The following is a 17,517-nucleotide window of genomic DNA, read 5'->3' as shown; positions in this document are numbered from 1 at the left end:
TTTAAAAAATTCTTTTTAAAAGCAACCTTTAATTAGTTTCTTTAGTGTAGATCACATAAATGAGATCAGGACTTTTTCCATGATGAGGGAATATGAAGATGCTACAAACTGAATTGTAGGAATTATCTCCTCTAAAGCTACATCTTAGATGAAAAATTACCATTACACTAAAAGTAATCAGAGTAATCTTCAGACCATGCTAACATTGAATTATTTGGATTTTATGAGGGATTGATCATATGCAACAGAGTTGGACTTTGTGATTGATAATTCACTACTTTTGTATGCCAAGTCCCTTTGAATAAAGGTACCCATCAAGATGTGACTGTGGTTAAAACATCTGGGTGATTTTAAACAGCAAGCTTTCCCTTTGGTGGAAGATAGCAGGCAGGAAAAGTGTCTTTAAACCACCAATTTAAAATAATTTTGAACCAGATAGCAAATTTTCCTCTACAGTGTGGTGCTTAGGATTTCAAGAAGCATTTGCACAACGCTCTCAGGAGCATGGTGGGATTGTTGGGGTGTCCTGTGCAGGACCAGGGCTTGCACTCAGTGACCCTTGTGGGTCCCTTCCAACACAGGATATTCTATGATTCCATGAAAATACATAAAAAATAAGTGGGAAATAATAAAATATCATTTTTATTTGCTGAAGAGCCAAGTGATGTAAAAAGCTACTTTTTATTTCAGGATGACCTAATTAGGACATTAAGGCCAGGGTTTCCAAAGATTCATTGGTTTGACCTTCCTGAAAACTTTTGCTTCTTTCCCAAAAACACACTGTAATTTCTTTGACCTCAATTTTAAAATTCTCTAGTGCAGAATTCATTAGAGACTTTGTATAGAGTAAGTACATACTGTGTGGTATTAAATGCATTTTAATTAAAAGACCAATTTTATAAAAAAAGACAGTCAAACCAAATGTATTCAGGGCTGGGAATTTTACTTTTGCACAGCCTATGCAAGCCAATATGCAAACATTTGTTTGAAATGACTGAATCAATAAATAGCAGTATTTAGTGAGATTTTGGTAACCAAATCAACTTCAGCCAAGTTAGAGTTCAAGCCTTGTGCAAACAGGTGCGATTGAAGTGGCCTGAATGGATCTGATTATTGACATTTCTAGGGAGGCTGAAAGAGACTGAGAGAAAGCTTTTTCAAAGGCTGCACATAAGGGGCAGTTGCCAGTGTGCTTCCCCACAGAATTTTAACATGTTTTACCTCCTGGGGAAATTTCTGATTTGAAATGTTATAAATCTGCCATTGTTGCACTTCCAATGTTGCCACATTTGCAGCCTGAAATTTCCTAACTTACTGCACATTAGCTTCAGCTATTTTGCACATATACAATTAGAAATTATTAAATGGGGTTCAGTTAAACAATTTTCCTCTGAAAAGCTCAAGTGGAGTTTTATTTCAATAAACAGAACCATTAGGAAGCCATCTGTTTAAAAAGATCTAGGACTTGGAATCTAACATTGGTGTCTGCATTATCTGGTATTGCATTGTTGACTCTGGTATTCGTAATTATGTGAAACTCCCACCCAGGATATAGAAATATGGGGGTTTATTTAGTAACTCTAAGAAATGTTTGGGATTGTTTGTTTGCTGCTATTAATTTTCAGAATATCATCAGCTGGTCTCCTAACTTGAATTTCCCTAAAGAACCGTAATGTTCACAGTCTCCATCACATTCCTAACCTGTAATTATTTTTCATAAGTTAAATGGAGAAATAATGTCATACACATGGCAAACTGTTAAAGACCTCATGTTTTGTTACTTTTTACTTAGCAGTTTCCCATTTGGTACTTTACTTTGGATGGTATATTAAGCCAATAAGCAGGTGGAAATTGGGTCATAGGAATCTTTCTGCTGCCAAAAACCAACTTAATGGAAATTGTTAAACATAGCTGTATTTTGTAAAGGAGCTTTACTGTTCTCATCTGAATTTGGCATAATGTTCTGCATTATGTATGTTTGAAACAATTGTAAATTAATGCTGAATCCACTGGCTCTCATCAGCCCCTGTCAACAGCAATCACATTTCATACAGATATATGTTCACTGGAAATAGGAAGTCTTTTATTTGAAAGGTTACAGCTTTACTTTTACATTTTTATGTTATTTAAATTTCAATATTCTTTATTTAGACAAGAGGTGAAGCTGTAAAATTTATCTACTGAAAGCTGTTTATTAGCTTAATGCTTACTTTAAAAATTATTAAATAAAACCAGGTTTTTGAGTAGGACTGACAGCTGAATGGGTAATATTTAATGCTGTACAGAAGTCTTAAATTTCCTGCTACTTTCATACTTGACTGATTATCCTTAAAGATTGATTTTTTGAAAGTCAGTACACAGCAACTGCTGTTGTACTCTTGCTGTGTGCTTTTGTTATACAAACATGGTAATTCAGTGAATAATCTCAGAGGCTGACTTTGACATCCTGGAGTGAAGGGCGATTTTCTACATGGGTATGGAATTCCAAAGGATATCCAAACTTCATATTTCATTCAGCTTTGCTTTTCCATGTTCTTCTCCCTTGAGATTCAACCTCCAATTCAAATGTTTCCTCTACCATATACTCAGAAAATAAATGAGAATGCATTCTGTAATATTTAGAGTACTAGTTACAGGTCTTAGCTATTTGAATTATGTAATTATTTATTTGTAATTTAATGGGTTCTACATTCAATTACATAATCCCTTTCTCTTTCAAAAAAGATTTCTTTCAAATGAAGATTTTATAGGGTATATCCTATCCTACACTGAAATAATTGTGTTCCCTTATATAGCTGAAATAATAAATCAGGTTTATATCTGCAAGGAAAAAAAATTGAAATGCTATAGAGGAAATATTTCTGGAGAAGTATTGTACTAAGCAAGATTTTGCAGGATTTGCTGTACAGTTGAAAGATCAGTTTGCTTCTGCATGTTTGGACAGATGAGAAATTTTTTTTGAGGACATGCAGGTCTTTTATTAAACTTGAAATGCCTTTCAAAAGAAAATACAAACATTTCATAATCTCTGTATCAGAATTTGTGGCAATGCAAATTCATAATGTATGTTAATGCTTCCTTCATTAGCTTTGATGTCTAATTTTGCAAAGCACTAAATTTTCTATGAGCTAAGTGACATAAATTTTTCCATACTTTAATTTTTTTCTGAGTAATAAACCCAAAACAAGCTAGAATGCTCAGAAGTGACTTACACCAAACCGTCAAATGTATTGATATAAAATGTTTCAGGGTTTGTTTGTCAGAGTTAGGACTGAGTTAAGTCTGTATCTGGAATTTTGACATGTGAGTCACAGTGAGATCTTCAATAACAAATGTTTTGACTGGGTGTCCCAGGTGGAAAAAAAGCCCAGCCACTTAGATCTCACTGAAGAATAGTTCTATAGTTCTCTCTTGACCTCACTTCTTTATTAATGTTTTATTGTTTCCTGTATGGAGAGAAAAAACCCAACCAACATTCACACAGCTTCTTTTATGGTCATGATTCACCACCATGGCAATCGAGCAGCCCTTGGAAGAACACTGTGTGGGGCTTTGCCAGGGCTTTGAAGTGCAGGCAGCCAGAGCTGTTTGGACATGGTTTGACTTGAATGTTGTGCTAATGTGTGATTTCCAAAGTTCTTGCTTGTGGTTCTCCACCCAAAAAAAAAAAAAAAGAAGACAATCACAATGCATCCTCATACTTTTTTCCTACCAACAAATAAGAAATACATAATAATGAAGAGGCATTGAAAACACTAAGAATGCAAACTGCTCTCTTACAAATAAATTATTCTTATGAGTAAAGAAGCAAAAGACAGAATTAGTTACCTGTAATGTCAAGGAAATGACTCTGAATGTTGTCCTGACCCTATTTTTGGTAGATCTACAAATGGCATGAAATTACATCTTAGTAGCTTGGGTGTAATTTTACAATAGGGAAGAATATAGATTTCATTGGGAACAAGTATGTGTCTCAGGTAGGAAATCTTCCTCTGGCATTTGGCTAAAACCATAGGAAGAATAGACAAGTAACAGCACAAATTCTATAAAAATTATTTAATGAAGAGCATCACTGTAGTGAAGAGCCATTTGTAGGTATGAATGCATGGAAGGTTTCCTATAAATAATCATAATTATGTTAAATTTTATTGAAAGTGAAAATTTGACAACTGGCCTGCAAATTTCAACTGATACAGCAGTGATAAGAAATAGGCTTGTCACAGGCTTCATAATGTCCAGTCAGCTGCAAATGGACAGGATTGCTTTTTTTCCATTCTTTCTCTTGAAGCCCATACACCTTTAGGCTTTATTTGAGGTAAGTGGAAAGCAGATTTCTCCCTGGTTCATTTTCCAGTCAGATTATTTGTCTTCTATTCCTTGGTAAATGTGAGACTTTGCTGGCAGCTTGCACTTGTGCCCCAGCCCCAAGGATGAGCACTGACAGCTGTGTTGCTACATTCTCTGAAAGATTAAGCACAGCTTTTCCTTTTACCCCCCTTTTATGCACTCAGGGTTTATAGAAAGATGTGATAGTTGAGGGAGACAAGCACAGGTGTAAAATTTTCATAAAATCAATGATTCTTTGTATTAGCTGGCATCTATCATACAGCTGAGAAAACACTGGCTGTACTGTGTATACTTCCCTTCCTCGCTTCTAATGTTGTTTTGGGCATAGTCTGTGCACTCTGTGCCATCCACTTCTGTGCAGAGCTTTGCTAAATTATGTTGCATGCATGTCTGTGTCACAGTTCTGAAGCCAGTTTCCTTCTCATTTGGCTTGGCCCTCAGTTAGCAAAGCACACCTCACTGTTCCTTCTCCATGCATAAGTTTTCCTTCTTTCTGTGATTCATGGCATTTCCCAAATGATTTAGCTTTAAGGGTTGTAGGTGTTGATCTTCCTTTCAAATTTGGGAAAAATCTGTAGCATAAGACCCTGCCTTGCAGGAAGAGTTTGGGTGAATATGTGGTCATCTGGCTCAGACACCCCATTGTCCTTTTATGTTCCCTCTTATTAAATGGGAGCTGCTAGGGTGGGACATGTTCCACAGCCCATGTCTGAGACATGGATGACTCAGCCCTGACAGCATATGGCTGATTTCACATCCTCTGAGATATTTAATGATACAGCAGTTTCATGACCACAACCACCATTCCTGCTTTGCACACAGATAGATTTCCCACGTCGGCACAGATGCTTTCTCAAAGGCAGTTTTTTAACAGTTCTGAGGATTTTACCTACAAGCTGTACTGGTGGCATTCTCTATTTCATAAAATACTTATTCACCTCACTGATTCTTATGAGCAGAGTATGTAAGAGGTGTTAGAGTGGAATAAAATATGAAAAGTGAGCATTATCACACCACATAACTTCTAAGTAGAAAGGTGATTTTCAAAGCCAGCAGCTGGTTTATATAAATCTTAAGATATAACCAATACTTCTCTAAGCAAAAGAATCTCAGACTGATTATGAATCAGAAACATGAGAAAAACTAATAGACATATAGAAGGCTAGAAGCTTGGAAGCAAAATTTTGGCTTCAGAAGTTGTGGCTTCAAAAGCCACATCTTTTTCTTCCCTGCTGTTGTTTCAAATGGCATGATCTGTTATTTTTGACTTGCACACAGTGAATGTCCAGACAGGAATGGTCATCTTGATCCTGGCTTCATATTCCTACCTTGCTGTTATACCAGTTCAGGGAAGTGAACTGGCAGAAAAGAATTCCCTTGTTTGTGAGGATAGCATCTTGCTTGCTTCCTCCTTGAGCTTACTTAAAAAGATGAGCAGAGTCTTTGTGAGCAGCATCATGTCAGGAAATGCAGGTTTGGGGGGAGGGAATGAGAATGTGTGACCAGAGACGAGGGAAGCCCCTAATGTTAGTGCCTAAGGAGTTGCATTGCATTGTAAGCTCCGTGATCCCCGCTTTCCTTGTCATGTTCAGCATTTTCAAATTAAATTGCTGTACTTAGATTTTCCCAGACTATTGGACATGTGAACTTATTAGCTAAAACCCATTGTGTTAAAAACTTTTTAGAAATTGAAAGAGCATTGAGAAGGAAGAAATAATAAGAGGCAATTTGAAGTGTTCTAATTTTATATCAGTGTACATTATATCTGCTTGTATCTTGTAATGTTAAATATATTTCTTGCATATGAAGAATATAATTGAAAGAAATTTTAAACTTCAGATTCTGCAGAATTCATGTTTTGGCACTCAGTCCTAATGTCTACAAATTCTAAATGAGTACTCCTAGAAGTTATGCTGCTCTACCCAATATCCACATGTGATAGTCTGGGATGTAGTTTGGGTAACTATGAATACCATAGCAATCCTTGAAACAAACAAACACACAAAAGCCAAAGAAACAACTTAGAAAATCAACATGGTAAACGTCTTCAAATTTTTTTCTTATAAGTAAGCTAGGGATGTGTGTTCTATACTGTCCTTATTGGAAAAAAAGGTCTGGCAACTTTATTCTTTGAAATACTGGAATGACCCAAAGGCTTGGAATTGAGATTTGATGTTGGCAGAAAAGTGACCTGCCTGTTGAGCATGTGCTTTTTGTTATTTCTGTGAAAAATCTACAGATTTAACCAAGTTTTAACCCTTTTGGGCATAACTCCTAGTATGATCTCTGCTTGCTAGAGTTAAACAGTGACATCTTTGATGATTTTATTCCAGATTATTTCCATAATCTCTCTCAAATGAAGCATGGGCATACGAGCTCCACTGAGCTGTTGGATACACTCTGTCCCCTCACAGGTCTCAGTGTGACTGGACTGCAGACATTCTGGCAAAATGAAATGAGAAATCTTTAACTGGTGTAGAAGGTAATTCAGCTGAACCCAACTGGCTCAGGAAGGCAGTTCCATTTACTGGAGCTTGAGCATGATACAAAGTTAGTAAAAGGGGTGACATCTCAAGGCTTATCCCAACTGTCTCTGCAGGGTTTGGCCACAGCTGAAGAACCCAGGTAGGTGAATTTCTTGGTTCCAGAGTTCAGTTCATCTGTCAGCTCTGCAGCTCATCTGTCCCATTCCAGGGCTGCAGAACCAAAGGAATGTTGGCTTTGTGGTCATTGCAGGTCATGGGTCTGTGTGTTAAAATTTAACAAATAGCAGCTTTTTTTTTGACTTGCTCACCACTGGACTGTAGATTTCCTCCCCAATTTTTATCCTGAGGAATCAGCATAAAAGGTTATGAACCTAAATTTTGGATGTGGCTAGCATGAAAAAAGTAGCGTGTGAAAGGTTGGCCTTATTTGATATTACCAGCAGTTAATGGTTACAAAGTGTTTGCAGTTACTCAACCTTTTCACCTGCTGCTAAGAGAGTTAAGAGACATGACAGTTAAATCTGATTTTAATCCTTTAAAGGATGTGTTCTGTCCAAGGAATTCTGCAAAACTACTGAATTGCAAAAGTTCTGAACTTGCTTTGTCAGAGATTTTTCTTTACAGAATCAACTTTATGTATGAACCACCTTTCATGAGTTACTGTATGTATAAATGAATTGTTTTCAATGATTTAGCATTAATTCTGCTGTCTGTAATTCCTGTCACCCCTTGTAGTAGTTATTAAATAAGTATGGAGAGGAATGATTTTAATTTTACAGAACTTGTAAGTAATTTTGCATTTATTTAAGAATCCAGATGCTCGAAAAAAGCATTTTTTAAAAAGAAATAATTCACTGGGAACATCAGTTTAATGTCTTTCTCAAGCCTTTATCATCTCTTAATCTCTTAAGATTTTTGTTGACTAATTTTTTATGATTTGTCTGTTTAAATATTGGGTTTCTGACTGCACTATGACTAAGCAGTGTAGATGCTTACATCTTAAACTGAGAGCAGAAAGAATTCATCACTCATATAAAACTGTGCAGTGAAATAAATCTCGAGCAACAAAATTCCAATCATCTCATAAGCACACGTAAGTGCATTTGTAAAGCTACAAGTGGAGCTTGCAAAGGGGAATCAAGAAATCACCTCTCACTTTGTGCTGTCTCCAGTGTCTGTCAAAAATTAATGCAAATGATTGTTAGAAATCCTGAGTACAGAATCTTGGTTTAACTTGCAGTTTGCACACAAATGAACATGTATGTCAAGTGCCACAAAGGAGAGAATAAGGCCCCCAAAATCACTTTCCTTTAACTCCATGTACTTGTTATTTTATGCTTTCATTTTTATTGACATAAACATAATATTTAGAATTAAATAATCTACACGTAAACAATTCTTTTATGTTGATTATCTTTTCTCCTGAGCCAATTCAATCTTTCCAAAGCTTGTGCAGGGATTCTCGAATGCTCCTCAGTATTAGGCTTGTCTGCCAAGAACACTCTCCAATTGTGCTGAAAAGCTTCTCAGTTCCTGTCAGTCTGTGGAAAATCCTATTTTTCTTGTAGCTCAAAACATTTTGGATAACTTGTTTTTTGATAAGACAGTGCCATAATTAAACTCCAGTCAGTTTGCTGCAACCCTTTGAATCTTATCTATTAAATCCACCCTTTTTAAAAACATCTTTTCAGTAATACTGCATTTCCTGAAAACAGCAAGATTATTTATAATTTAAAAATATGAAATTACTATTACATAATGTTACTTCAGAAGAAGTTAGCAATTTTTCCTTTATATCAGTTGATCTGTATGGGCAATCTATTAGAAAATTATAACTAAAGAGACAGAAAATGAAGTGGTATTTTTCCTTTTCTTTTTAAGCATTCCAGTTAGTGAGCAATTATTCCATGGTCTCCCTGCTCCACAATTTAAGTATTCAAATAGTTTGATATGTATTCCAATAAGAAACTAAGCAGGTTTTTTGGATGTTAATGGTAGTTTATGGTAGTGAGGAGGACAGTTGTATTTTAAATATGAAGAAAATATAAAGCAGAAGGTCTCCATTTAGTGAAAAAAGAAATACATAGACAATCCCATGCATTGCTGCCAAAAGCATGACTTATAAATTAACAAAAATAGTGTAAGTGTTGAATTCCATTCCTTATGTTTTCCCTTGGAGAATGGGATGTTTTCTTTTTTGCATGAGTGGCAATGAAAGTGCATGAATTAAAAAAACCAAAACAAACCAGAAAAAACCCCAAACAAAACAAACAATCTAACAAAACAACCACCCAAAAAGAACCCCCCAAAACAATTGCAGTTATTTAATAGAGCAACTTCTGGCTCATGGAGACCACAGTCTGAGCTTTGATTGGAAAGGTTAGATTTTAACCAGCTGAATTTCATTGAAAACTTGGAGAATGAGAGAAATGGCAGTTATAATGTAATTTATCTTGATAACCAGAGAGAGAGAGACACCACATTCCCATAGTGCAAATATTTGTTTGACTAGGTTTGCTTTTTTTGCCTACTCTGAGTCCTTGACAGCTTTTCTGGGTGGCTTTCTAATGTGGATTTCTTCTGGGCTTTTCCTAGAGATGTATTGAAGAACATGAGAAGCACAAAGATTTTATTTCTCATGTTTTATTACAGCTCCTCATTACCTTTACCTGCTGTATTATAAATGCACAGTGGGATAATCCAAATAAAGGCACAGCACATAACAGAGGTGTATAGAGAGTTGCAGAAAGCAGAGGTTCTAACCTAGGGCCATTATTTTGTACCTGTGATTTGGGACTATGGAAAAAGAATTAGAAGTCACGTTTAAAACTTCTGAAATTACTCAGGATTTATTGGAGTGTTTAATTCAGATGTTTTTATTTCAAATTGTTCAAATCTAAAAGCTAGCTAGAGTACTTGACAAATGTATGTAATTTTGTCAGTGATCAACTGTATAGAAGAATATATCTTCAATGTCAAAATAGATTAAAATTCATAATGGTTATATTTTAGTTTCATAAGCTTTTCAGATAGTGAGAAACAACAAAAAATGAGTAAATATGTGTGGTTTTGAATTAAGTTTTAAGATATGAAAATGAATCTTTGAACAGCTGTGGTATGTCAGGGACTTGAGTGGATAAAGGAGAAATAAGCTAACAGCAACTGAATATTTGTGAGGATTTTCAATATTATATAAATAACATGTGCCCTCTTAGAAGCAATGTTACAGGAGATATTCAGCACAGACTTGTGCAGCCATTGGTGTTCCTCCCAGGGGAGTTCTGCTCCCCACTGCTGCATCCATGGCCATGAGAGTGTCCCTGAGTGCCCTCCATGTGCCACCTCCTCTTGAGGAGCAGCCATCCCCGGAAAGTGCAAGGGACACCTCTGTCCCCCAGGTCAGAGCTGCTGCTGGCACACACTGGGGGCACCTGGCTGGGGTTTTTCTACTGTATCCAGCCTAAAGTACCAGAATATGTACCCAGCAGCTGTTAAATCAGTGTACTCCCAAGGGACAAGAACCTGGTATCAATTCTCACTAGTAGAGAAAAAATGCTGTGCTAGGACCACAGTGCTTTTCCTCAAGCTTCTCAGGAAATGCTTTGTACCCATTTTAGCACTGACAGGCCACTAACCAGACTATACAAATTTGTTTTACCAAGAAGCTAGGCAGGAAAGGTAGTCAGTGTCACAAATTATTTTCTTATCAGATTCAGGTTTGCTATCGCACTTAACTGTTCCAAACTCGACATTGACAAATTCCATTTTAGCAATCTGGAATTTGTCCCCTTTACTTCTGAAGTCAGATGAGAGGGAGATGTCTGTATATTTCCAATTATCAAAGAAATCTTTTACAGAAATCTTCACCATTCTTTTTTAATTTCCTTTCTACTGAATCCGTTCTTTTAGGAAATTTTATTAACTTGTTTTGAGGGAGTGGGAGGGAATTTAAAAAAAACCTCCTGCTAATATGACTATATCAAATGTAACATACCATCATCACCATCATCATCATTAAATATTAGAATGGAGTAGAGAGGCATTGACAATAACATATTGGAAAACTAAGATTAAAATTCTATGAGTCCTACTAATTGTTTACACTCAGCTTGATGTTATCAGAGATTCTCAATACAGAAATTGTAGCAGGGGTTTATATTTGCAGGACACATGTAGTACTTACCATCTTATATATTCCTTACAAGACAATTCCCATATGTTATGATGAACCAAAACGGGGAAAACAAAAAGTTATTTTCTGTAGGATTTTTTTGTTGTAGGTTTTGAGGGGTTTTTAATGAAAAGGTAGAACTTTCCTTATAAAAATATGAAAAGTACAATAATAACTATAAAATAACAGACTTGTTGAGGCAAACGCATTGAAGTCATTCAGAAAAATAACTGCATGACATCATGGGAGAAAGATAGAACCAAAAAAGGATAAGTTTTGCAGGCCAAATAGCTTCTATTCATTCCCAAAGAATTTGTCCTATTCACACAAGAATTGGGAGAAAGCAAAAAAAAGAAATAAAACCTTCATCCTTGGAAGCTCACAAAACACAAATATGTTGTCCCAGATAGAAAAGGTCAAAAAAGTTTAAAAAAAATGAAATAAAGCTATGACTCTAATCAGGAATGCTTACTGAGAAATACTGACTTCCTGCTTAAAAAAACAGTTCAAGTTACTCCCAGTAGTCCAAAGAACTCCTGGAGCAATTGTGAATCACTATAAGCTTTTATTATCTTACATTTTCAGCAAACTAGTATTTGCATATTAAAGGATGATTTTTGACACATTTTTCTATCTCCATCACTCAGAGCAGCAGGAAGCATTTTACACTTTATGAATTTAGCAAGGTGATTCCCAGGTACTTGCTTGGCACTAGGAAATGTCAGAAACCTGAGCTGCTCATCTGTGCCCTGTAGCTCATCCTGTGTTTAGGGGAATAATTGTGTTGTCTATACCAACGCACATAGTTCAGGAGGAAATGAATCTTTTGGGTTCAGGAGGCTTCCAGGACTGAAGTGCTACATCATCTCAGGTTTTCTGCCCCTTGACATATCCAGGCTACTTTGAAATAAATGCTATGCTAAATACCATGAGGTAACTCTTGCTCTTCTGCCACAGGCCTGTTTATCTGCTCTGTTTCTTTACCTGCCCTATTATTATTTTGTGGCTTTCTGTACTTCAGGGGCATCTGTCTCTGAACAGGTACCTGCTCCCTGCCTTGTCTAATGATGGCCAGTTGCCATTTCTGCTCCTCTCCTCCTGTTTGCAATTTTCACATCATGTAGTTCAATCCATTATCTTAATAGAAATCTTATTTGTCCTTGAATGTGTGCAATATGTTTAAAAATTAGTATATTATCATATTAACATATGAAAGTCCTTGAAATTGATGCTCCTGAGGATGTTGTTAAGCTCGTGCACTGTGTTAGTCACAGCATTCTCCTTTAATTAAACAGAGTGAAGGAGCTGCTGTTGTTGAGAGGAAAATAGAACAGAAAGAAAAGTGTCAGAAGTTTCCAAAAGCAGGGAGGTAATATCAAGAGGGAAGTGGCTGTGTTGTCTGAAAGCTGAAAAGGATCTTGTATAAATGGATACAGCTGGACAAGGTTAGGATAGCTGGATACCTTTCAGTGTGCATACATAAGTAATCACAATTATTTTCTTGAATCGTACTGGGGCTACCTTCAGAAGGTGGTGCATCTTAACATAGTGTTACTGTCATGTAGGCATGTAATTTTCAGAAATAACACCTAAAGCTTCAGAGATATATTGCTGCTTAAATTCAGATTTGCTGGCTTCCTGGCATACAGACTTTGATAAGATTTATAGATAAAATAATGACATAGAATATTTGAGACACTCTTAGCTTTGTGATTTAAAGCCAAACAACAGTAGTCCTAAAGTGCCAAAGCACTAGAAAGGAAGTGCCATTATTAGAGGAACTTAGAACTCCTAGATAATGAAAATTGCTCTTTAAGACTATGCCGTTTGAAGGCAGCAGTCCAAAACAGACTGAGAATGTAGCTGTAAAGATGAGCAGTGCCATTTGAATTTTTTACAGTATTAATATGAGATTTCTAAACTTCTAGGCACAAGCTTTGCAATGTGAAAACATGATATTACTGTTACCAATCATTTTGGTTGCATTTATTTATATGCATGTGTGGATTTAAAATCACAGTTGTACTGTGGCATGTATTTATCTTAGGTATTTCCTATGTATTGTCTTAAAGAAAAAGTTTAAATGTAAGGTTAAGGACCGTTTCTCACTTGTGAAGAATGTGAGTCTAAAATTCTCAGCAATTTTTTGATAAGTCAAGGTGCATCCTTTACGTGACTTTTGGAGGGAGGTGAAATTACCAACATTACCCTACACACATTCAGATGAAAGCTGCATTCAGCTGCAAATTCAAAGAGTAAATGTTAGTTTAAAATAATTTTTTGCTACCATTATGCTTACAAAAAAATTTCCTAGTAACGATGTTGTTGATGTGAAAGTCTTCAATGCTGCATGATGTGCCACACCATACAAACTGGCCACTGCCTGTAGGCTTACATTTGGTTGGCAGCTGTCTGTAGTTCTGTGGAAAAGACACCCCAAACCAGTATTCATTTCAGAGCAATGAGTTGTGTGTATTCAAACTCCATTTGTGATGGACCAGTTCCCAGGTAATTTCTGTGAGCTGATTGTTCTCATCCTTGCTTAACTCAGAGATTAAGTTTGTGTCTCTTCTGTAACAATGTTCTCACTCCACCTTTTAAAATATTGGCTGTTTAGTCTCAGCTAGTTACTCTGGAGTTCCTGAAGGCAGTTCCCAGGGAATGGCCCTTTACAGGTTTTTTCCTGTAACAAAGCAGTCACTTCTGGAAGGCAGCTTTTCTTCTTTCCATCTTTCCCCAGACTGTACAGACAGTGCAGATTTAGATGAACAATTTTATTGGCATACCTACACAAAATCAGTTCCCCCAAATCATGATAGCGATGGTCCTGCTTCTTCTGCCTTGTTTTCTTGCAATGATAGAAAGCACTGAGAAAGTCTTCCAAGTAGTATTTTATGCTGGCAGAGTCCTCTTTAGAAAGCCTGTGTGAAATATGCATACGTGGTAGGAACTAAAAAGGGAAAGACCTTTTCTTTTGCACTGTCCAGAAAGAATTTCTCATCCTTGTTTCACTCTAAATTCACTCTAAAATGTAATTGAACAAGCCTGCAGATTTACTTAGTAAATTGGCATCTTAATCCATTGAGCAAAGTGTTTACTTGTAATAGTCTAGAAATCTTTATAAATGTAATAGTTAATTCCTTACAATTCAGGCCCAACAAAAATGTATGCCAATATTACTTTGTCATAATTGAAGCCTATTCATCTTTCTAAACAGATGAAATGCATTTTTCATATTTATCAGGAAATCTAGGGAGAAAAACACAGCCTTCTATCTGAATCTTTAGTAAGAATAAGGGAGTTGTAGGTGGGACATAAAAAAAAAGAGTCATGACAATTTTATTTTTTCATGTAGGTACAAAGAAACACCACCCACAAAGGTAATCAAGGTCTATATTAAGGAATAGCTTTCAAAAGCTTATGGTTCAGATTATTTCAATTGCCAGCACTTCAGAGCCTGATTCCCCAAATGAGAAAATGATACATGGAGAATAAATAGAAGAACGTTCAGTGTTTCATTTTTTGGCATTATTAGTACATTTTAGATGGCATGTAAAAGTCAGAGCACAGCATTGGAATTTGGATCAAATAATCTGTTTTATTTCTTCCAACAGAGAGAAATTAAAACAAATCCTGTGTGAGCTGGTTTGAGTTCAGCATTTTGCAATCAGTGCAGTTAAGTAAGCAACTGAACTAACCTACACACTGTGTCAAGTCTTTCCTTATAAACGAATGCATTTGAGTACATAAAAAGCACTTACTGTTATATTCCAAATGGTGCACGTAGTGATACATAAAATAAACATCTATAGAGATAAACCACTTTAGTTTTTATAGTTTGTAGGTTGATGTTAAAAAGAAATCTAAAACTCCCTGCAAATTAATTTTATCCCATAAGACCAGTAAAACAATGGCAAGTATGCAATCTGCCTCACAAAAAGATGATTTAATGTCTTCATGGCTCTAAAAGAGCTTGGTGTGGCCTTCAATCTCAAAGACAATTTCACCTGTTGCAGAGCTTGACAGAATTTTTCAAAACATGTCATAAATAAAAGTTCAAGGTGTTATTTCTTTTATTTCTTAAAGCCATGTGCAGCTTTAAAGGTTTTGCTTCTGTACATTGGAATAGAAAGAAGAGTTTTCACATGACAATATTATTGCAAAGGATTTTAGGCATGAACTGACTGTGTATTTTTAAACTATTCTGAAGATTAGCAATATTAGAAACATATTTTAATATTAATGCCATTAATGATGTATTTGTTGAAAAAGTGGAAGATTTAAAAATGGTTAGTAATAGGATAACATGCAACTGAATTTTGTGGGGGATGGTCAAAAAAGAACGAGACAGAACACAAAGTTGCTACATCATTATCCTGTTGGAGTTGTAAAGGGTAGTCAGGCATGTTCAAAACAATATAAGGTTAAGAGGAAAAATGAAAAAACAAACCCATTTTAAATGCACTGGATCAAGTTAGATGTCTTTTACTATTGCAGACTAGAAAGAACAGGTGATTTTTCCTGTAACTTAACTGCAAATACTACTTTTATTCAAGAATCCAACTCATTTCTCTTTCACTAAGTATAAAAATTAAAAAATGTAGAATAAACTAGGAAAAATAATTTGCTGTCATCTGGAAGATAAGCAGGAAGTGAGAAACAGGATGGATTTGTGAACAACACACCAAGTTAATCAAGTTGGATTTCCCTCTACAACAGGGTAGCAGCTCTTGTGAATGAGGGATAGGCAGTTGTATATTTTCATTTTAATAACCCTAGTGAAAAATCTCTCAAGTAACATTCTCATAAACCATCTAGGGAAATGCAATCTAGGTCATACATTAAGGGCAACATTAAGGGCTGTATGCCAGATTTCATTTCCCTCTCCAAATTCTATGATTAAGAACCTAGTGCAAGTTGTGAGACATCACATCTCACACAAGATGCTTTGTGCTGCTCCTGTCACCTCTGTCAAGATGGTGGCTTCTCACATGTGTCCCTGGGAGTGTGCAGTGAGCCCTGCTGGGCTGGCAGGGCAGGCACGAGAACAGACACACAAATGGAGGGGGAGAGCCCTGTACCAAACAACAGCTCCCAGAAGCTGAGCTCTGCCTGCTAGCCAGCTTTATCAGCTCTCCTGATGGCAACTGGAAAGGCTGCTGAAAACCCAGTATTAATGTGGCCTCCTTTGAACAGGTGCAATGTAACTGTGCATCCATCTTCTGGCCTTTCTTGCAGCAAGTCAAAATACAGACATACAGTTTTGTGTTACCCTTGCTGTACATTTAGTAGTGCTTGAAAAGTACTCATTTTATCGTTTACTTATAGTTATATAAGTATATATAACTATATATAGAGAGAGTATATATATACTATATATAACTATATATATAAAATTATACTCATTTTATCCAGTTTACTTATAGTTATATAAATATATATAACTATAACTATATATATATATAGTATATACATACTATATATAACTATATATATAAAATTATACTCATTTTATCAAGTTTATCAAAGTACTCAAGTTATCAGCTGTGGAAACCTCTTGTTTCGTGGTCCATAGCAAGTGGAACTGCTCAGCAGTGAAAATGTGAAGAGATGTATTGGAATCAATGCTGACAGCTTGAGAAAGCACAGGTAATAATGAATCAGCACCAACAGCTAACTGTTCATTCTCCACTAAACTGTCCAAAGCTTGGCTTAGAAGTACAAGAATTAATTAGCTAATGTCAGGATTAGAAGCAATGATCAGAAATGGACCACCTGGGCATATTCATGTCCACTGAAGTCAGTGGACAATGCTGATATCAGTAAGAGACAGCAGGACTGATGCAAGCCAGGAAAGTAAGAGTGACCTGGCTCTGCTTCTGAGTTTTGTTTTGGAGGTAGATTAGTAGCAGAGTTTTCTGTCTGGTGAATGACTCTGATCTGTTACTCCTCAACTAAACAAGCCAACACAGAATTAAAACAAAGCAACTCTCCTGCAAATGAAGCAGAGTGTGGGTGGCAGCTTGTGCCCAGCTCTTGCTCCAGAGTGAACCTGTCAGCCTGCACATGCAGACAGTTGTTATCACTCTATGTGAGGAAGAGCACTGGGGAACTGTTTTGGAAGCCAGGGCTTTCTGACACTTTTTTTAGCTGATCCAGACATTTCTTGATCCAATCTAGATGTGATCCTATGCAATCTGCTCTAGGTGGACCTGCTTCAGCAGGGGGGTTGGACTGCACAATCTCCAGGGGTCCCTTCCAATCCCAGCTGTTCAATGCTTCTGTGTGACAAATGTCTGAGAGGGCCATTGTCCTGCCTAGCACAGCCAGCCACAGAGCAAAGAATGACTCAGCTGAGAAAAGGCAACATCTCATTAACTCATCTGGTGTACAAGCATGAGGAATGCAGAAAAGCTGTGAAAAGTACAATAAAGCTTTACCAGAAGATCCCAGAAGACCATAGTAGAGGTGAAGAGAATATAGTCAGCCTTTATGAAATCTTGGTTAACCAGC

The sequence above is a fragment of the Agelaius phoeniceus genome, chromosome 16, assembly GCF_051311805.1.
Source record: "Agelaius phoeniceus isolate bAgePho1 chromosome 16, bAgePho1.hap1, whole genome shotgun sequence".
Classification (NCBI taxonomy): domain Eukaryota; kingdom Metazoa; phylum Chordata; class Aves; order Passeriformes; family Icteridae; genus Agelaius; species Agelaius phoeniceus.
Note: the sequence above shows the minus strand (reverse complement) of the source record.